Here is an 852-nt window from a genome sequence, read left to right on the forward strand (position 1 = left end):
ACTCCGTCTCAAAAAAACAAAGACAAAAAACAAACAACAACAACAAAAAAAACTTTTTCCTTAGCCTTCTTTCTTGCTGACAAGTTCTATAGCACTTAGAAATTGCCCAAGAGAGAGTCCTACTTCTGATGTGTTTTGTTCTTAGTTTGCTTTTGTTTTTTTCCTGACTTGGCAGCGATGGGACTGAAACACGTCCCTCGCTTCTCAGTTCAGTTCTCAGGCCACGGCACAACTGTTTCCATGTTATAAGCCTAGGACCTCTGAAAAGGCTTCTCATCTCCAAAATAGACTCTTCCCAATCCCAAAATAAAGCTTAAGAAGCCTTTCACAATGACTCACTCAGAAGCAAAGGTTCCCCAACAGAGAAGCAAGTCATGAAATAAACACCCCACAAGCTCCAAGCACCTGCTGTGTGCCATGGGCAGTCTCCAAGCCAGGAGGGCCTCAGAGAACAGTAGAGCCATGGGAAACTGCTCTCTAGCATTTACTTTCCCCTCGTACTGGACACGATCAAGAGAACTTCCTCCCCTGTCGGCCTTTTTTTGCTGCCTTTCCACCCACCCCTCCATTCATTCAGTCATCCATCAACAATAGATTGGATCCATTAAGGCCCCAACTTTCCTTCCACCCTACACCCATGTCATAGATATAAAAGTGAGGTGTCCTCCTATTCTGTCTCTAGGCCCCAGCCATGTGTCTTATTTGAGCCAGCAGAAAATCAGAGAACATGACACAAACAGAGGCAAGAAAAATTACTAGTATGTTCCTACTTATCTATTGTAGCCTCTTCCATGGTCATAAGCCAGCCTGCTGGGAGATGAGAGGCATGAACCAGGGTCAAGTCACCCAGTT

The sequence above is a fragment of the Rhinopithecus bieti genome, unplaced genomic scaffold (assembly GCF_001698545.2).
Source record: "Rhinopithecus bieti isolate Rb0 unplaced genomic scaffold, ASM169854v2 scaffold_9997, whole genome shotgun sequence".
Classification (NCBI taxonomy): Eukaryota; Metazoa; Chordata; class Mammalia; order Primates; family Cercopithecidae; genus Rhinopithecus; species Rhinopithecus bieti.